The following is a 22,264-nucleotide window of genomic DNA, read 5'->3' as shown; positions in this document are numbered from 1 at the left end:
GCACGACCAACGGTTTCATAACCTGATAAAAAGCTTAAATTCTTAGAATTTTTTTTATAAAAATAGTCTAAATACAATCTGTTTTTTTCATTTGATAGAAAATATTTAATATTACAATTTTTTTTATTTAATTGCCTAATATTATGCCATTGTCAGAACATTTTACATATGGAGCACCTGAGATCACCCACAGTTTTTGGTGGGGTTCGTGTTGCTTAGTCTTTAGTTTTCTATGTTGTGTCATCTGTACCATTATTTGTCTGTTTGTCTTTTTATTTTTGGCCATGACGTTGTCAGTTTGTTTTCGATCTATGAGTTTGACTGTCCCTCTGGTATCTTTCGTCCCTCTTTTACATAACTACGAGAACATTGAAAATGTCTACAAAATTAGTTTTATAGATCACAACGGATAGATTTATTTGCCTAGAACAGATTTCGTCCACTTTTTTCATTTATGATATGAGCGAATGCGATTATTACCAGATTTTCTTATTTTAAAGAAAGAATGCAGCGGATGCTTCTAATGAAACTGTAACTCCTTACCCTACCTTAGCTTCTGTAGAACTAATACTGCCGAAAGAAAATCACCGTCCACATATAGGTTTTCGTTTTATACTGATAACTGGATTTAGTTTTTTGACATTTGATATAACATTTTAAACTGATAGTATAATTCACATGCGAGACACAGGGTTCAGGAGAATCATTCATGATCTTTTATATCTTTTTTGTCTTTTAGTCATATATCTTTCGATTAACTAACAATATTTGATTGGCATATAATATCTTTTAATTGTTCTAACTGGAAAACGAAGAGTACTAACAAGACTATACAAATCTTACCCCGTCATAAGGTGTAAGAATAATAATCTCGATAAAAAATGGTGATTGTTTTGTTGCTGCCTAATGTAGAGGTTAAAATATTGAGTGCTTGATAAGAATATAAATAAAAGTTGTATGAAATGAAATGTCAGAAATGATCTCACATATAAAATAAATATTCGGGACTTACATCGTGTCTAAGGATGACAGTCCATCAAGAACTCCTTTTTCTATAGAAGTGATCATGTTATAACCGAGATATCTACAAATGAATTTGTGATCTGAGTAATAAGTAATATTTATAGATGCAAAATTTTATCTTATATGAACTGCATATCTAATAGAAAGCTAAACACTTCGTTCTATTATTTCGATAATAATAACAATGAACTCTGCATATGTAGATATAAGATTAATCTAATTGTATGTTTCTACAGTTATAATTACATTTATCTTGTATTTATCAGCACTATACGAGGACCAACTATATATGGATTGTATATCTCCTGTTTGATACGATATTCCATAGCTTGCAATTAAATTGATAAAAATTTCTTTGATAGGGAGTAACTGCATACGTGGAAGCTACATAACAATGGCTTTCATGGAAAGTTAACGTTATCTTTTCAAAAGTTTGTTGAACGTTACTATATGGTCGACTTTTTGAGACATTTGTTACATAGATCTCAACGAATCGATCCATATGACCACATTTCGTCCTCTTTGTTACATTTATGAAATAGCGAATGCGAATTTTACTCGATTTTTCAGGAAAATCGCATCGGATGAATCTAGTGAAACAGGAACTAAACTTATCAATGGATTTATTCTTTTTACATTCAGCATACTACTTTAACATTGAAAGTATGCACTCACAGGCGAGGGAACAGGGTTCGTAAGAATCATTCACGATCTTAATATCTTTTTATCGTTTTTGTACTATTTATCGTTCTAGTATTTTAGCCGTATTTCTGTCTGTCAACTGAACAGTCTTTAATAGGCCCATTAGTATCCTTTAATTGTTCTTTCCGTAATACGGAAGAGTACCAACTCGATTAAAACATCTTGTCACGTCAAAAGGTATAAGTTAAAACAAATGGTGATTTGTTGTTGCTTAATGCAAAGGGGAAAATATTGCATGCTTGATAAAAATATAAATATAGGTTGTAAGAAATGAATGGCAGAAAAAATATTACAGATAAAATAGACAGTCGGTACTTACAACTTTTGTAAGGATGATAATCCATCCAGAGATCCTCTTTCTACAGAGGTGATCCTGTTTGACTGGCTATGTCTACAAAAAGAATTTGCGAACTGAGTAATAAGTAATTTACCAATTTGCAAATTTTATCTTATATGAACTGCATATTTAATAGAAAGCTAAACACTTAGTTATATAATTTCGATAATAATAACAATAAACTCTCCAGGTTCGTTTGTAATAATATGGAAATCTAATAACTCGAGAGTTCACATCAAGCAATATCAAATTTCCTCTCGTTAAGAAACTTATAAATCTATTTTCAAAGTCTGTATATTTGTCAGTCCGACAAAAGTGCTACCCTCTATAGAACTAATACTATTGGTCGATCAGTCTTTGTAATATGATATATAATATAATAAGCAATTCATGTATAATGTGTTTAAATTGTTTCTTTTATACAAACATAAGACAATTAATGAAATTATAATGGCAGCAGAATGTACTTTACATATAACCTGGAAGCGATTCATACTAAAACTTAGCGCACGACCAACTCTTTTATAACCCAACAATTATAAGAAAAGCCTGTCTGTAATGAAATGTTTGATATCAAAATAAGCTAAAACAAATCTGTTTTCTAAAGATAAGTTAAAATTGAAAAGATAAAAATTAACATTCTTTTATTTCTTAATTGCTTCAGAACTTCTATCGTAACAAGTATCAGATTTTATATATTTTACATATTTCAATGTTTCCACAGTGAAAATTACATTAATTTTGTATTTATCAGCACTATACAAGGACAACCTATATATGGATTGTATATCTCCTGTTTGATAAGATATTCCATAGCTTGTAATGAAATTGATTAGGATTTCCTTGATATGGAGTAACAGAATACGAGGAAGCTGCATAACAATGTCTTTCACGGAAAGTTAACGTTATCTGTTCAAAATTTTGTTGATCGTTTCTATTATATGGTTTACTTTTGGAGATATCTGATGCACAGATTTTAACGAATCGATCCATATGGCTTGATCACATTTCCTCCTCTTTGTCTCATTCATGAAATAGCAAATGCGAATTTTACCCGATTTTTCATTTTGAAGGAAGAACGCAGCGAGTAAATCTAGTGAAACAGGAACTGTATTTATCAATGGATTAATAAAATTGAGAATGGAATTAAGAATTAAGTCTTTTTACTTTCAGCATAATACTTTTAAATTGAAAGTATGCACTCACAAGCGAGGGAAAAAGGTTCCCAAGAATTATTCATGATATTTGTATCTTTTTATCGTTTTTGTATTTTAGCCATATTTCTGTCTGCCAACTGAACAGTCTTCAATTCGCCCATTATAACCCTTTAATTGTTTTTAACGTAATACAAAAGAGTACCAACACGATTAGAAAATTTTGTCACGTCAAAAGGTATTATAAGAATAATTTCGATAAAACATATGGTGATTTGCTGTTGCTTAAGGTAAAGGGGAAATATTGCATGCTTGATAAGAATATAAATATACATTGTAAGAAATGAAATGGCGGAAACATATTATAGATAAAATAGATAGTCGGTACTTACAACTGTTTTAAGGATGATAATCCATACAGAGATCCATTTTCTACAGAGGAAATCCTGTTTCTCTGGATAAATCTTCAAAAAGAATTTGCGAACTGAGTAATATGTAATTTACCAAGATGCAACATTATATCTAAAATGAACTGTATATTGAATAGAAATACAATGTCTTAATTAAACAAAATGATAATATGTTGTTGTTGCTTGACGTATACTTTGAAATGTTTCATATTTCAGAAGCACATGAATAGAAAACAATAGGCCGTGGGAATCAGTTCTAAAGTTAGCAAATTCAAAATCATTTCACCAGGACAAAGATTCTTCAATTCATTTTTTTAATTTCAATAAGAAATAACAAAAATAAACTCTGCAGGCTTTTTTCATTTAATATGGAAATATATTAAATCCTATTCATATCACGCGATATATAATTTACTCTCGTTATGAAATCTGTAGATATACTTACAAAATCTGTAAATTTGTCAGTTCGATAAAAGGACTATCTGCTATAGAACTAATATTATTGTCTGCCAAGTCTCTGTAATATGATATATAGTAAAATTAGCAATCTACGATTAACGTGTTGGACTTGTTTCTTATAGACCGTACATAACTTATAAGAGGGATAGGCCGGTGATTACTTAATTTTATATCTTCAAAAATGTTGATGCCCGTCTTTTTGAATAGTAAAACAAAAATGTCATCAAGAGATTTCTGTGAAAAAAGTAATCCCCCTGCTGAAATTAAAACAGATAAATAAAGTCTTTTAAAAATATATATCAAACCTAGGAATCACCGAATAGAATGAAGGTGTAGTACTTTACTACCAATTCAAATATGCAATTTGGTAATCCAAATTTTATCAACTATTTAAAAAAGTAATTTCCGTTTACTTTTCTTAGTGCAGAACGCTAATTAAAGGCAACAGTAGTATACCGCTGTTCGAAACTCATAAATCGATAGAGATAAAAACAAATCCGGGTTACAAATTTAAACTGAAGGAAACGCATCAAATATAAGAGGAGAACAACGACACAACAAAAACACAACATTAAAATGTAACACACACAGAAACGAACTAAAATATAACAATGGCCATTTTCCTGACTTGGTACAGGACATTTTAAGAAAAAAATGGTGGGTTGAACCTGGTTTTGTGGCATGCCAAACCTCCCGCTTTTATGGAAACGTCAAACACAACACCAAAACGACAACATCACATGACAGGATCACAATACAAATAAATGGGAGAACATATAGGACAAAGAAACACAATATCATACCGTTTCATCATATTTATAGAATGCACTAGACAACTGTCAGAAAGTGGACATTATTCATTAATCTACAACAATGAGACTTCAATGCATTTTAATTCAATAACTAGAGTCGTTATCACGCGTCTTTATGGGAAGTAAATGTTTTATTTTCAAAAGTTGTATGGAAGCAATCATAATATTGTTGACTTATTTGAGATATCATTTTCATTGATCACTACGGATAGATTTATTTGTCTAGAACATATTTCGTCCACTTTCTCATTTATGATATGAGCGAATGCGATTTTTACCAGGCATCAAATGCGTCAATGAAACTGGAACTCTTTACCTTTCCTTAGCGCTGTAGAACTAATACTGCCGAAAAAAATCTCCATCCTCCTATTGTTTTTTCGTATTTTACTTATAAATAAATTTAGTTTTCTGACATCCGATATAACACTTTTACACTGAAAGTAGCAATCACATGCGAGACACAGGATTCAAGAGAATCATTCCCGATCTTTTTGATCTTTATTGTCTTCAAATCATTTTTCTGTCTGTCAACTCACAATATTTGATTCGCCAATAATATCTTTTAATTGTTCTTACTGGAAAAGCGAAGAGTTTACAGGACTATACAAATCTTGTCCCGTCATAAAGTATAAGAATAATAATCTCGATAAAAAAATGGCTGCCTAATGTAAAGGGGAAAATAGTGCATGCTTGATAAGAATATAAATAAAGGTTGTAAGAAATGAAATGTCCGAAATGATCTCACAGATAAAATAAATATTCGGGACTTACAAGAGGATTAAGGAAGACAGTCCATCCAGAATTCTATTTTCTACAGAAGTGATCATGTTGTCCCTGAAATATCTACAAATGAATTTGAGAACTGAGTAATAAGTAATATGCATAGGTGCAACATAATATCTTATATGAACTGCACATTAAAAAGAAAGCTAAACACTTGAAGTAAAGCCAAAAGGATTATCAATCTTTTTCTTTTTTTAAACGATGATTTTTTTGTTGTTGCTTAACGTATATTTGCAAATGCTGCATGCGCCATAAGCACACGAAACGAAAAGGTAGATCAGTTTTTTAAATACAGTAGGGATCAGTTATAAAGCGTTCGAATCAAAAATATTTCAAGGTGTTGTAAAGATATTTTAATTCGTTATATAATTTCGATATGACCTACAATAAAGTCTCCAGAATCGTTTGTAATAATATGGAAATCTAATAACTCGAGAGTTCACATCAAGAAATATCAAATAACCTCTCGTTAAGAAACTTATAAATCTATTTTCAAAGTCTGTAAATTTGTCAGTCCTACAAAAGTGCTACCCTCTATAGAACCTATATTGTTGGTCGATCAGTCTTTGTAATATGATATATGATGTAATAAGCAATTTTTGATTAATGTGTTTAGATTTTTTCTTTTATACAAACAGAAGACAATTAATGAAATTGTAATGGAAGCAGAATGTAATTTAGGTATAAAGTGGAAGCGATTCATACTATAAATGAGCGCACGACCAACTTTTATATAACCCATTAATTAAAAAAAAACTTGAATGATTGGGATGAAATGTTCGATATAAAAAACAGATCTCTTTTTCAAAGATAGGTTAAGATTAAAAAGATTCAATTTAACAATCTTTTATTTCTAAATTGCTTTATATCAGAACTTCTGTGTAATAACGATCAGATTGATTTTAGCTGAAATATTTTACATATTGATTTATCAATTTACAACAGCGTTTTGATCAAGTCAATTTTTTATATATCAGGTGTTGTAAACAAGTAATTGTACAATAAAAATATAATACAGTAAAAAAGATTAATCTTATTATATCTTTCCACAGTGAAAATTATTTTGTATTTAGCAGCACTATACAAGGACCGCCTATATAATGATTATATACCTCCTTGTTGATACGATATTCCATAGCTTGCAATTAAATTGATGATAATTTCCTTGATACAGAGTTACTGGATACGAGAAAGCTACTTAACAATGGTTCTCATGGAAAGTTAATGTTATCTTTTCAAAAACTGTTTGATCGTTACTATTATATGGTCGACTTTATGAGATATCTGTTACATATATTTCAATGGATCGATCCATATTGCTTGACCACATTTTGTCACCTTTGTTTCATTTTTGCGATTTTTACCCGACTTCCCCTTTTTTTATGAAAGAACGCAGCGAATGAATCTAGTGAAATAGGAACTATACTCATAAATGAATTTAGTCTTTTCACATTCAGCATAATATTTTAAAACTCGATGTATGCACTCACAAACGAGACACAGGGTTCCCCAGAATCATGCACGATCTTTTATATCTTTTTATCGTTTTTGTATTTTATCCATATTTCTCTCTGTCAACTAAACAGTCTTTGAAAGACCCATTAGTATCTTTTAATTATTAAGCTACCATGATTAAAAAAAAATTTGTCATGTCGGAAGGCATTAGAATAATAATTTCGATAAACAAATAGTATTCTTTTTTTGTTACTATTTAATGTAAAGGGGAAAATATTGCATGCTTAATAAGAATATAAAAATAAGTTGTAACAAATAAAATGGTATAAGGAATTTCATAGATGAAATAGATAATCGGTACTTACAATCTTTGTAAGGATGATAATCCATCCAGAGATCCATTTTCTACTGAAGTGATTCTGTTTTGACTGAGATTTCTACAAATGAATTTGCTAACTGGATAATAAGTGATTTACCTAGGTGCAACTTTATACCTAATATGAACTGTTTAAGGAATAAAAAGTGAGTTAAGATGATTACAAATTCTAATAAAATAAAAAATGTGAATTTCTCTTTTGAAATGATCAGCATTCTGGCAGGACCTATATATGGACTATATATCGCCTAGTAGAAACGACATTTGACAGGTTGCGATTAAACATATTCGAATATCCTTGATAGAGAGTAACTGCATACGTAGAAGATACTTTACAATAGATTCTCTATGGTAAGTTAACGTTATCTTTTCAACAAATTTTATGAATGCAATCATCATGTGGTTTTCTTTTTGAAACATCTGTTTAATATATCACAACGGATAGATCCATACGGCTTTTCTGAACCAATCGCACCCAGTCGCAGAAAACGAATCGTTTCATTTCTTTTTTTTTTCTATTCTTTTTATCAATCTAAAGAGAAAGATGTATACATCAGTACATAAACAATGGTTCGATAGATCTATTGGAACACTGGTTTAAATTTTAGCGACATTTTTAACATTTTTATTTTAAGACAAATTCAGATATGGATGCGCAGTTGTTTTTGTTGGCAAAGTTTGAATATCCGCATTCGAGACCACAAGGTGATTCTACAGAGTTTTATCAATATCTTTCCTATATACAGCTTTTACATTTTTATCTTAAGTATATATAAATTCCGTTGTGATTACAGTAAATACAGTATCGTATTTTCGAAATGTGAGCATATCATGTTATTATGAACACTGTACTGAAAAGTTGAAATTTTACACGAGGAAAATAGGGATGTTTAGCATGTTACCATTCCCAATTTAGCTTGCAACGTCTCATCAATTTTTATCAATGAATATTTGAATTCATCATATGATTGAATCAAAAGTAAAAAGAAATTTTATCATTATTAACTTGTACAATTCAGTTACACGCAATCTCATAAAAAGGGGGCTTGTTTACAAAATTGGGATGGAAAGGTCAAAAGCCATATGGCTCACCAAGTTGGACCTCCAAAATGTTACTGTCAAAATTGAAGCAGTGTTTTGACATGGTAATCAAAGATGAAGGGTATATGTCAATTAGACAGATATCCATGCAACAGCACAAGAAATCTGGAAAAGACATAAGTGGATAAACCTTCAATTTGTTCAAATTAAAATGCAGTATGTAGGATTTTCTTGCAGATTATTCCTTCTGCTCTATATAAAGGGAAATGAAGTTCAGACTTTGATGAGAGTTTTCACGAGTTCTTATGCTTTTGATTTATACTTTAAATATAATTATTATGAAGTTACTAATAGTCAAATGTGTTGAATAGAATTAAACTTGATAATGTTATAACTTTTGATTTTGTAGATATCATTATGAAGACCTATGGAATCACGGAACAACAAGTGTCTGACAAAACAAAAAACTTTCTAAAATGGGCTCCAAAAAAGACAGTAGTGGGGGAAGAATGAAGTAGAAGTTTTCACTATTAATAGATAAATTTATTTTAATTTTATCGTATTGAATATTTCTCTATAATCAGTGGTTGGACATAAGTATACATGGGTTAGGAACAGCAAACTTTGTTTTATATTTTGATCACTCAGATATTTAAAATAGACATTGGGCAAAATATTTGTGTATCAAGGGTTGTGTGCTTTCAAAAATTAAGATATGTCAGTATAGGAAATATTTTTTTATTTTGCTGTTTTTTTTCCATATTTCTCTCGGAGGATAATTTGTGTTTTTTTTTTATGCATATCAATAAATGTTGAAAAAATCTTGGGGGTTGGTACAAAAAATTATGGTTCGTAAAAAACCGTAAACACACATATTTGTTATTCGGTTGATTGGTTGTTGGCGGTCAAGCCATTGTTCTCTTCACAAGAATGTGGTCAGTTTTATTGTTGAAAATTACTGATCTTCTACGAGTAATTGACAGTCAATAACATCTATTTAAAGTTGTGTGCACCCAACCACTTTTTTATTGTTAATAAGACAACCATTCACCATAGAAAATTATTTATACATCTTTGGGTCACCATATATACAGTCTTCAACAATGAGTAAAAGCCCACACCATGTCAAATATGACAAGACATTGATTTGAGATTTAATGGTTTCTGTCAGATGTTGATTTTGAGTACTTGTATATAATAGCAAGAGTTTCTCAATTTCCAGAAGACTAATGTTTATATCGAAATTCAACAATCTTTCTTCAAACAGTGGCGTGAATCAGATGTGGATACTTAAAAATTCCAAAGATCTTTTAGAGTACATACAATCTAAGACTCTCTCATCTTGCAATAGTATTAAAACATTTGACTTTTCTTCACTTTACACAAGTATTCCCCATTCCAAACTAAAAAAAAATTGAAAGAGTTGGTATTACTTTGTTTCATTAAAAAGAATGGCGAACGTAGATACAAGTATCTTGTTTAGGGGAGGGATAAATCCTACTTTGTAAAGAATCACTCTGATTCAAACAAAAAATTCTCTGAAACTGACATTATCAAGATGCTTGATTTCTTGATTGACAACATATTTGTTACGTTTGGAGGACGTGTTTTTCAACAGACTGTCGGAATTCCGATGGGAACCAATTGTGCCCCTCTTCTTGCCGACTTGTTTCTTTATTATTAGGCTGACTTCATACAGGAACTTCTTAGGAAGAAAGATAAATAGTTAGCAATATCCTTTAACTCTACGTTCCGCTATATAGATGATGTTCTCTCACTAAATAATACAAAATTTGGTGACTATGTTGAACGAGTTTATCCCATCAAACTAGAGATAAAGGATACTACAGATACAGTTAAGTTTGCCTCATATCTTGACTTACATCTAGAAATTGACAATGAGGGTCGGTTGAAAACAAAACTTTACGACAAAAGAGATGATTTCAGCTTCCCCATTGTGAACTTTCCATTTCTATGTAGCAACATTCCGGCAGAGCCTGTATACGGAGTATATATCTCCCAATTGATACGATATTCCCGGGCTTGTGTTTCCTATCATGATTTCCTTGATAGGGGATTGCTGCTCACGAGGAAGCTATTAAACCAAGAGTTCCAAATGGGAAAGTTGAAGCCATCCCTTCGTAAATTTTACGGACGCCATCACGAGTTGATTGACCGTTATGGAATAACCGTTTCACAGATGATATCGGATATGTTCCTTATGTCGTAACTACAAAACCCTCCCTTTTCACGAATGTGACTTACCGAATTAGACTATTTACCGGATTTGTAATAACATAAGCAATACGACGGGTGCCACCTGTGGAGCAAGTTATGCTTACCCTTCCAGAGCACCTGAGATCACCCCCAGTTTTTGGTGGGGTTCGTGTCGCTTAGTCTTTGGTTTTCTATGTAGTGTCATCTGTACTATTATTTGTCTGTTTGTCATTTTATTTTTGGCCATGGCGTTGTCAGTTTGTTTTCGATCTATTAGTTTGACTGTCCCTCTGGTATCTTTCGTCCCTCTTTTATTGTTAAATCTTATTTTTGACAGATAATTAACTAATTGATCAAGCTCGCTTAAGATTGCAGAGATGTTATTCTTCTTTTGTTGGAAGAATGTCAACCTCAGTATACCAGGCTAACATGAAATAATTTTGTAATTGTCTTTAGTTATTTTAATTTAAAGTTCATCAATTTGTTTCTGAGATTATTTTTAATACTTTGGTCTGATGGAGCAGTTATTGGAGAAAGTTTCCTGCGGCAGAATGTTGCTAGGACATTCATTGCCTTGAGAAGACACTAGCTTGAATATTGCTACAGTTTAATATTATGGAATGTAACGCAGTTGAACACAACCACTCCAATTTTGATTCAGTGTTGAATGTCACAAAGAACTTTAAAAACTTGTTATCAATCTGAAATCAACCGATTATTAGTTAAAACAATCTTTATTCAACGTTGATTGTTTTACAAAATATGGTATTCACCCTGAATTCAATCTGAATTCAAATTAAGTTATTGGTTGAAACAATGTTGAAGCAACCATTATTCAATATTGATTCAAAGTTGAACATCAACGTTGATTCAACATAGGATTTCAACGTTGATACAAATTTGCAAAATCTAATAATAATTCAACATTGATTCAACATAGAAAATAAACATTGATTCAATGTTTAATCAATGTTGTGTGCCTGCTCGGTGGTAATTGTGAATATACAATAACACTATTTAAAATCTGATTCACAGTTCAGTATTTATGAAATAAATCTGTTTTTGTATGTATTTGTATATATTTGTGTTACTTCGTATTACAATAGTTATATTCAGCATTTCCATGTATTCTAAATAAATATACAAAAACACATATTTCGTAAAATTTTTAGGTTTTACTTGTGAGAAGAAAACAAGTCTTTGTACATTCTTAAAAGCATATTGTAGATCCTGTCTTCTTATATTTTATTTCAAAATTCCATCTTATTGATTTCTTTTTATTCACATAAAAGTGTTTTTTCATGAAAATCTATGCAAAGTTGAGAAATATTGCACGACTTGTAGCTTATAAATAGCGCGGTGACCCATACTTTTTATTATATCTTTTAAAAATGGCACCGCAGAATTTACATTTTGACAAAATATGAGAACATTCTATCTGAAGAAATATATAAAGATGATCCAACTTAAATAGACTGATAAACGGACCATATATTATTTGTTACAAATATCATACATTCTAGAAATATATTTTCTAGAAAGTACATATTTGGCTTTTCCAAATCTGAAAATATCTACAATCAATAGATAGGTTGGGCTTCAGCTTGTATACATTATACTCTGCATTATACTTAACATCCAATAAATTTAAAAGTATAATGTATACAAGCTGAAGCCCCGCCTATCTATTGATTGCAGAGGTCAATCTTAATTACAATGCTTGAGTAAACATTTATACTAGCAAAGCAAGCAAGCAAACCAAACCTTTACTGTTTTCATTAGAGTCAAGTATTTTATTTATTCAAGTTATATATATACTTCGTTTTATCATTTTTATTTTCAGTTTTCTCGCATTAATTAAAATAATTTCAGATCAAAGAGTTCTTATGGTATAAGTGTAAATAATGTAAATATGTTTTAGAAAAGAAAGGTTCATTTGTTTTTCCCAAAGTTTCTGTACTCAATGATATTTTTAAATGTAATAAAATTTTGTTTTACGCTCACATACTTGAAATGATAATTTTATTTATCGCTTGTCATAATTTATAAGAATTAAGATCATTTTCGCAAGGATAAGGTTTGATTATTTAAGAAGCTTTTCATAAATAATTTCTACACGTGTAGGTTGAAATGATAAATAATTATATATCGTAAACAAGTTTTGTCGTGTAGCAATATATCACTATAACGAGTCAGGAATTTTGATAAAAAGCAAGCATGTATGTTTTAAAGCTTATTTCCCTATGTTATATGATAAAGTTTTATATATATATATATATCTTTATTTGTCAATTGCCTTTAGTTTTCGTAGAGCTAAGTATGTCAAAATTATTCATATTTTCATATACAGAGTAATTTAGCCTTTTCGACGTTGTGATTCTGTCAACCAATATTCATTGTTTGAATTGATTTAGTTTGGTATTAAAAGTTTAATTTAAGTTTTTAAGAAGCGCAATATTTGCTCTACCATTTTTAATTAGCTCTACCATGTTTATTAGTAAAAACATTCACACTTTAGCACATGCTTTATGCTCACATAGGTTCAAGTATTAGGTATCGCATTATGCTCTTATGCTAAAGATTGTGTTCGCATCTTGCTCACATATTTGAATGCTTAAGAGTCACGATAAGCATACGTGTTCATTTTTAATATGCATATGCTTATGTAATAAAATAAAGTTTATTTAATGGTCATTTAAGCTGTGAAATTATATGAATTATATGTTTTTAATAATTGCATTGTATACTCTATTATTGTTGTTGATTATAATATTATTAATATGAATTTTGCATATGCGCTTTTAAAGAAAGAGGACCTCAAAACAAATCAGTCTTAGTTATAACTGTTTTCAGGCCCTTGCTCATCCCCCTTCTGACCGCAAGGAGTGCTGTTGGTTAAATCCTCGCAAAGCACTAAAACTACAACCACATATACCCAGAAGGTCAATTCCGATTAGAGCATGCTCCAAGTATTCAGTATGCTGTATGTTACCGTTTTTTGGGAGACATATCAAAAATAAGCAATGTTGCTTGTTTCTCAATCCAATTGTTTATAATGTATTATCTTTATTATTATCATTTGTTTTTTTTTAATAAATATTATTTAAACCAATACTCTCTCGTCAAATCTATCAATATACTTATAAAATCTGTAATTTTGTCAATCCAATATAAGGGATACCTTCTATAGTACTAATATTGTTGGTTGACAAGTCCCTCTGTAATATGATATATAATAACATAAGCAATCGACGATTAAGATGTTTTACTTGTTTCTTTTAGACCGTATACAGTGTATGAGAGGGATGGGCCGGTTCATACTTAATTTCATATCTTCAAAACAGTTGAAGCCCGTTTTTTTTAATAGTAAAATTAAAAATGCCCCCAACGATTTCTGTGAAAAAAGTAATTGCCCTGCTGAAATAAAAACAAAGTCTTTTAAAAATATCTTAAATCTAGGAACTACAAAAAAAAAACGAAGGTGTAGTATTGTACCACCTATTCAAGTATGCAGCTTTGTAATCCAAATTTTCATGAACTTTTTAAAAATAAAATTTACGGAAACTTTTCTTAATGGAGAACGTTCCTTTGATACCGATTCATTATATTTATAGACTGCACTAGTAAACTGTCAGAAAATGGAAATTTTTAATTATTCTGCAACATTCAGATTTAATTGTCATTTAGTTGTAAAAAAAAAAAACAAGAGTTGATATCAAGCGATCTCTAGTTATGAAATTTATATATATACAAAAACTGTAAATGTGTCAAAAACTGTTAATGTGTCAATCTGATGAAAGTGTTATCCTTTATAGTACTAATACTATTGGTTGACAAGTCTCTGTAATATGATACATAATAAAATAAAAAATCTACAATTGAACTGTTCGACTTGTTTCTTTTAGATTGTACAAAATTTATTAGAGGGCTGGGTCGATGTATACTTAATTTTGTATCTTTAAAAAAGTTGATGCCCGTCCTTTTGAATAATACAAAATGTTTCTGCCCATCTGAAGAATTCTGTGAAAAAGTTATTGCAGTGCTGTAACATAATACAAATAAAAAAGTCTTTTCAAAATATATCTAAACTGGGAATCACCTATCAAACTAAAGGTGTAGTATTGTACCACCAATTCAAGAATGCAATTTGGTAAATAAATTCAAATTTTCATTAACTATTCAAAAATAGAATGTCCGGAAACTTTTTTTAATAGAGAACGTTCATTTCATACCGATTTGTTATATTTATAGAATGCACTAGTAAACTGTCAGAAAGTGGACATTATTCATTATTCTGCAATAATCAGACTAAATTGTCATTTTAATTCAAAAGCACGAGTTGATTTCAAACGATATCAAATTCTCTCTCGTTATGAAATTTATATATACACTTACAAAATCGTTAAATTTGTCAGTCCGCTGAAAGTACTTTCCTCTATAGAACTAATATTATTGGTAGACAAGACTCTGTAATATGATATAAAATAGAATAAAAAAAACTACAGTTAAACTGTTTGACTTGTTTCTTTTAGATTGTACACTAAAGATTTAGTAACATGTACCTCGTCAAAAAAAGAGTGTGCACACAGTTATTGCTTTTATAATCCCAAAAGCTTACAGGAAGAAGCCTTCAAATCTTGGTATAAAACTGCTTTGAAAACAATCTAAATACTATCCTGTCGTTTACATGCTAGTTAAGATTTAAGATCTTATACGCTTTAAATTATACTACTTTAAAATTAAAATGTTTTAATATTATACTATTTTCAGAACATATTTGTGAAAACAAAGACGTTGTTTATAGCTAAAATAGATATACGTTATCACTAGAACACACCCGCGACATGTCGCAGGTCCGTGACTGAATTAAAGTACCAATACCTTGTTTTTAGCCTGGATGCTTAGTATTCGTATTGTCATCTGATAAAGTCATGCTGATTATAAGGTGCACAGTTTTCTCTGCTTTCAAAATCTTTCTGTTTTAACCCGTTTTGGTTTCCTTATTACAATAAACTTACTATAAACTGAATTTAATTTTTTAACCAAAATTAATAGTGGTATAGAGGTGGAAGAAAACAGACTTATTAGATAGTGTTACATAGTGTAACATAGGTATAACACAACTACTGGAAGAATTCCAAGTTCTCCTGATAGAGGAGAGATTTACAGAAGGTTACAGATAACCATCGGAAACTACATGTGACATATACTATTGTATTGGTATCGGTATCTGATTCGACACGGAACTTCTTGATTATTGGTAATATTAATTATGTGGAAAACAAAAGGGCCTGGAATGGTGTAATTTTTAAACAACACCATTGGCCGATATCAGTTATTTATAAAGTTGAATTCTTTGATTCGTCGTTTTTTACGTCATGCTGGCTAACCAATTGGACCGTGTTATTTTAGTAGTATAAATTTACAACAGCACTCTGATAATTCAAGAAAAGTTATCTATCTCACATGACCATGCTGACCAATGAAGCTCTTTTGACCTTAGTGGATACAAATATAGTTGTATATTTTCTGTATCATTTTACAATTTATATTTACACAATAAAATCAAAAAAACATTCTGGTTTGAATAAAAAGGAAAAATCAACCGCTTCCAAAAGTCTACCGAAGACCTTACAAAAGTTTTTAAGGCGTCCCCGGTCTTTAAGTGTCAATTAAAGATTGCCAACAGATAAGAGAGGGACGAAAGATACCAGAGGGACAGTCAAACTCATAGATCGAAAACAAACTGACAACGCCATGGCCAAAAATAAAAAGACAAACAGACAAATAATAGTACAGATGACACAACATATATATGATTAACTGCGGACCAACGAAATTTATTATTTTTTTTATTTTTACCGATAATCATTGAAAAGACGACCATTTTGCATATTTATCTAGCTGTACAGTACAGAAATGCACACTTGAAGTTTGATATTGCTGTTTTTTATACTTTACGTTAGAATGCCAGATTTTTATTTGTTAAAACGAGGGTGACAATTAACTCAATCCCATGTCTCAACGGGAGATAATTTTTTGAACACAGTTGTCATTTATATTTGAGAGAGAGAGAGAGAGAGAGAGAGAGAGAGAGAGAGAGAGAGAGAGAGAATTCCAAGTAGAATGTAAACCTTAGCAATTGACATACTAAGGAAATAGGTGTGCAATTATACTTGATTTTACAATTTCCTTCAGGAATTGTCGTATGATGTTGTAAATAAAAGTATCAAACCCGATTTGTTATTGCTGCTGATATTTTAAAGTATTTCTCCAAGAGGATAATTGTATTATGCTGAGCCCTGTTATAAATTGCCTGCATGAAGATATATTATTCGTATCACACTGAACGGAGTTTGTATGAATAAGTGGTACGAAAAATACGTTAACTTGGGTGGCCTATCTTACAATGTATATCGACATTGCTAAATTTCCAATGGCTACTGAATTGAATAACTCGAATTGATATCAAGCGATATCTAATTCACTCTCGTTATGAAATCTGTAAACGTAATAACAACGTCTGTAAATTTGCCAGTCCGATAAAAGTGCTATACTCTTTAGAAGTAATATTATTGGTTCTAACATTGTGTCTAAGTCTCCGTAATATAATGTATAATAAAATAAACAATCTACGATTAAGCTGTTCGACTTGCTTTTATACAAACCAAATACATGTACAACTATTGAAATCTTAAGAAGAGAGGCAAAATCTAATTTAGGTATGAAGTGAAAGGCTGTATACTAAACATGTGCGCACGACCAACTGCTTCATAACCCTATGATTAAAAAAAATGATTTCGTAGAAGTGATATCATGAGTTACTAAGTCTCCGCTATATAATGTATAATAAAATAAGCAATCTACGATTAAGCTGTTTGACTTGCTTCTTATATACAAAGCGAATACAGCTATTGAAATCTTAAGGAAAGGAGAATGTAATTCGGGTATCAAGTAGAAGGCTTTACACTAAAAATGTGCGCACGACCAACGGTTTCATAACCTTAGAAGAAGCTTGAATTCTTGGTATGAAATGGTTGGTATCAAAATACCATAAATGCAGTCTGTTTTTTTTCTTTTATTTTGATTGAAAGTATTTAATTTTACATTCTTTTGTATTTAATTGTTTAATAACATAAACGATACCAATTTATTTTTCACTAGATGCACATTTAGAACACCAAATGTCTCTTCAATGATGATTGAGGCCAAAATGTTTGATAATCCAAAGCTAATTTAAAATATCAAGAGCTTATGAACCAAAAAAGACAAAAAAGCATATTAAAATAAAGGAATCACAGCTTTGCGTGAGGGCGATATATTCCCTAATTTAAAATATTTTCCAAAATTTTGTTACTGCAAAATTTAAAAGCAGAAAATCCGTATTTTCATGCCAGCACCGCAGAACTGGTTACTGGGATGATGATACCCTCAGGGACTAACAGTCCACTAGAAGATAAATATCGACCCAGTGGTAGTAAAAACTTTGAATATATCTACAATATTATACATATCAATTTACAACAGAATTCTGATAAAAGTCGTTTTTCCTTTAATCAGGTGTCGTGAAGAAATAAAACAAGCGATTCAGATATAATGCAGTCAGCAATATTAAAATTTCTGTTTTCCCACTGTGAACTTTTTATTTGTATTTAGCAGTATTCTAGCAGGACCTATAATAAATATTATATGAATTGTATGTATTCTGGTTGATTAAATATTCCATAGCTAGAATTAAACGTATGAAAATGTTTCTCTGAAAATATATTCATTTGTCTAGGACAGATTTCATCCACTTTTTTTTCATTGATGATACATGTATAAGCGAATGCGATTATTACCGAATTTTCTTTTTTAAAGGAAGAATGTAGAGGAAACAGGAACTCCTTATCCAACCTTAGTTCTGTAGACTTATTACTGCAGAACAAAAATCACCATCAATATACAATTTTTCGTATTTTACTGATAACTTGATTTCGTTCTTTGACATTTGATATAACACTTCTTAAAGTAGAAATATCACGCTTACAGAGTGTTCAGGAGAAACATCCAAGATCTTTTATTTTTTTTTTTTGTCTTAAAGTCATATTTCTCTAAGTCAATATTTATTAGTCCCATACTATCTTTTACTTGTTCTTAATGGAAAAGCGAAGAGTAATAAGAATATAGATATAGGTTGTATGAAATGAAATGGCCGAAATGATCTCACAAATGAAATAAATATTCGGGACATATAACGTTCGTAAGCGTAACTATCCATCCAGAAATACAGTTTCTACAGAAGTGTCCCTGTTTCAACAGAGATATCTACATATGAATTTGTGATCTGAGTTATGAGTAATATACCTAGGTGTAACATTATGAACTGCATATTAAATTGAATACTTAAAGTAAAGGCAAGAGGAGTATAATTTTTTGTTGTTGCTTTACGTATATTTGCAAATACTGCATGCTTCATAAGCAAATGAACAGAAAAAGTAGATCAGTTTGTTAAGTACAGTCGGGATCAGTTATAAAGCTTGCGAAATCGAAAATATTTCAAGGTGTTGTAAATATATTTTAAATTCATTATTTGATTTCATTAATAATAACAAAAAAGATCTCCAAACTCGTTTGTTATAATATAGAAATTAAATAACTCGTGAGTTGACATGAAGCAACACCTTATTCTCTCTCGTTAAGAAACTTATCAATTTATTTTCAAAGTCTGTAAAATTGTCAGTCCGACAAAAGAGCTATCCTCTATTTAACTAATATCATTGGTCGATCAGTCTTTGTAATATAATGTACAATAAAATAAGCTATTTACGATTAAGGTGTTTGAATTATTTCTTTTATATAAACTTAAGACAATTGATGAAATTGTAATGGAAGCAGAATGTAATTAAGGTATAAAGTGGAAGCGATTCATACTAAAAATGAGCGCACGACCAACGCTTTTATAACTCTATAATAAAAAAGCCTGAATGATTTGGATGAAATGTTTAATATAAAAATAAGCTAAAACAAATCTGTTTTTTAAAGATAAGATAATATTTAAAAGATAAAATGTAACATTCTTTTATTTCTAAATTGCTTTATATCCGAATTTCTGTCGTTACAACATGTACAACAATAACATATATTTTAGCTGAAATATTTCACAAATCAATTTACAACATCATTTTTGATAATTTAAATGTTTCCACAGTGAAAATTACATTCATTTTGTATTTAGCAGCACTTTACAAGGACCACCTATATATGGATTGTATATCTCCTGGTTGATATGATATCCCATAGCGTGCAATTAAATTGATTAGAATTTCCTTGATAGAGAGTAACTGCATACGAAAAACGTACTTAACAAAGGCTTTCGTGGAAAGTTAACGTTATCTTTTCAAAAGTTTTTTGATCGTTACTATTAGATGGTCGAAGTTTTGAGATATCTGTTACATAGATTGCAAAGGAGCGATCCATCTGGCTTGACCACATTTCGTTCTCTTTGTTTCATTTATGAAATAGCGAATGCGAATTTTTACCTGATATTTCCTTATTTAAGGAAGAACGCAGTGGATGAATCTACTGAAACAGGAACTTTATTCATAAATGAATTTAGTTTTTTCACATTCAGCATAATATTTTTACACTTGAAGTATGCACTCACAGGCGAGACACAGGGTTCCCCAGAATCATTTACAATATTTTATATCTTTTTATCGTTTTTGTATTTTATCCATATTTCTCTCTGTCAACCAATCAGTTTTTGAATGACCCATCAGTATCTTTTAATTATTAAGCTAACAAGATTATAAGAAAAAATTTGTCTTGTCAAAAGGTATTAGAATAATAATTTCGATAAACAAATAGTATTCTTTTTTTGTTACTACTTAATGTAAAGGGGAAAATATTGCATGCTTAATAAGAATATAAATATAAATTGTATCAAATGAAAAGGTAGAAGAAATATCATAGATGAAATAGATAATCGGTACTTACAATTTTTCTAAGGATGATAATCCATCCAGAGATCCATTTTCTACTGAAGTGATTCTGTTTTCACTGAGATTTCTACAAATGAATTTGCTAACTGTATAATAAGTAATTTACCTGGGTGCAACTTTATACCTAATATGAACTGTATAAAGTATAAAAAGTGAGTTAAGATGATTACAAATTCTAATAAAATAAAAAATGTGAACTTTTGAAATGATCAGCATTTTGTAGGACCTATATATGGATTATATATCACCTACTAGAAACGATATTTGACAGGTTGCGATTAAATACATTAGAATTTTTTTGATAGAGAGTAACTGCATACGTAGAAGATACTTTACAATGGATTCTCTATGGTAAGTTAACGTTATCTTTTCAAAAAAAATTATGAATGCAATCATCATGTAACGAATCGATTCATATGGCTTGACCACATTTCGTCCTCTGTTTCATTTATGAAATAGCGAATGCGAATTTTACCCGATTTTTCATTTTAAAGAAAGAACACAGCGCGTGAATCTAGTGAGACAGGAACTATATTTATTAATAGATTAAGTCTTTTTATTTTCAGCATAATATTTTTAAATTGAAAGTATGCACTCACAGGCGAGGAAAAAGCTGATTTGCTGTTGCTTAAGGTAAAGGGGAAATATTGCATGCTTGATAAGAATATAGATATAGGTTGTAAGAAATGAAATGGCAGAAAAATATTTTAGATAAAATAGATAGTCGGTACTTACAACTCTCTTAAGGATGATAATCCATACAGAGATCCATTTTCTACAGAAGTGATCCTGTTTCTCTGGATAAATCTACAAAAACAATTTGTGAACTGAGTAATATGTAATTTACCAAGGTGCAACATTATATCTAATATGAACTGTTTATTGAATAGAAAGGAATAGCTTGAAGTAAAGGCAATTTACAATGTCTTAATTAAACTAAATGATAATCTTGTTGTTGTTGCTTAACGTATACTTTTAAATGTTTCATATTTCAGAAGCACATGAATAGAAAACAATAGGCCGTGGGACTCAGTTCTAAAGTTAGCAAATTCAAAATCATTTCACAAAGACAAAGATTCTTCAATTAATTTTTTTAATTCCAATACAAAATAATAAACATAAACTCTGCAGGCTTTTTTATTTATATAAAAATATATTAAATCCAATTGATATCACTCGATATAAAATTTACTCTAGTTATGAAATCTATAGATATACTTACAAATTCTGTAAATTTGTCAGTTCGATAAAAGGACTATCTGCTATAGAACTAATATTATTGTCTGCCAAGTCTCTGTAATATGATATATAGTAAAATTAGCAATCTACGATAAACGTGTTGGACTTGTTTCTTATAGACCGTACATAACTTATAAGAGGGATAGGCCGGTGCATACTTAATTTTATATCTTCAAAAATCTTGATGCCCGTCTTTTTGAAAAGTAAAAAAGAAATTGTCATCAAGAAATTTCTGTGAAAAAAGTAATCCCCCTACTGAAACTGAAATAGATA

At 30.2% G+C, this 22,264-nt stretch overlaps 1 long non-coding RNA gene across 1 annotated transcript; it reads right to left on the bottom strand.

Moving 5' to 3' along the window:
- Positions 1-1,045: 1,045 nt before the first annotated feature.
- On the bottom strand, positions 1,046-21,512 carry LOC127724193 (uncharacterized). The gene is made up of 3 exons (XR_007992383.1): positions 21,488-21,512; positions 2,045-2,116; positions 1,046-1,084 (listed from the first exon to the last, which is right to left on the bottom strand). It is a non-coding gene; the product is annotated as an uncharacterized LOC127724193 (long non-coding RNA).
- Between the last annotated feature and the right edge of the window lie 752 nt (positions 21,513-22,264).

The sequence above is a fragment of the Mytilus californianus genome, unplaced genomic scaffold (assembly GCF_021869535.1).
Source record: "Mytilus californianus isolate M0D057914Y unplaced genomic scaffold, xbMytCali1.0.p SCAF_1, whole genome shotgun sequence".
NCBI classification, from domain to species: Eukaryota; Metazoa; Mollusca; class Bivalvia; order Mytilida; family Mytilidae; genus Mytilus; species Mytilus californianus.
This window is presented reverse-complemented; position numbering and strand designations above follow the sequence as displayed.